Here is a 929-nt window from a genome sequence, read left to right on the forward strand (position 1 = left end):
TGTATCACCCCCCCCACACACACACACACACACACACACACACACACACACACACACACACACACACACACACACACACACACACACACACACACACACACACACACACACACACACACACACACACACACACACACACGCACACAGGGTACAATGACCCTCCCCCCCCTCCTTTGATATAGCCACTATTTATACAACTGTACATACCATACTGTACATAGCTACCTTAACTGTACATAGTTCATAACTGTATACCGTACTTGCCATACTGTACCTATCACTATCACTGTCATGTGTTCATGTTCTTATCACTGTTTGCACCTCTGGTTAGACGCTAAACTGCATTTCGTTGTCTGGTACTCTGCAATGACAATCACTTTGCATCTGATCTAATAGGTCTGCAATAGGGTCTTGACTTGCCCACTGCCAGACATCTCACCTCCCTGCCCCCACGGAAATAAAGACTAGATAATTCCCAGAGGCCTTCAGACACCTAATTAACATTTTGGATGGGGGTTGGAGGGTAGGGGGGTAGGTCTACTGCTCAGGTACCTGTCGGTAGACATTCGTCGGAGTAGCTTTTTACAATTACTGGATTTTAGCTGCCTGACGCGACTATATGTGTTTCCACCCAGAAACGCCAAACAAGGTATGTTGTTGTTCCCTACAATAGTTTGAAACTAAATGTTTTAAAAGAAAACGGCAACTGTGACTGCAAAGGACATTCTGCTGCATGAACCTGACCGATGTAGGTGTTTGAGAGGGAGTCGATGCTTGTATGTGTCTCTATGGAACCCTTTCGCTTTGACAACACGGTAACAGTGAATAATGTGGTTCCATTTGTGCAAGATGTATGTAGAGAAATAGGCAGGTAGAGTTGTATGGTATATATGGTATGTGCAATGGTAGTTTGTCCAAACAACAGTGGT

This window comes from Nansenia antarctica (genome assembly GCF_963989245.1).
Source record: "Nansenia antarctica genome assembly, chromosome: 20".
NCBI classification, from domain to species: domain Eukaryota; kingdom Metazoa; phylum Chordata; class Actinopteri; order Argentiniformes; family Microstomatidae; genus Nansenia; species Nansenia antarctica.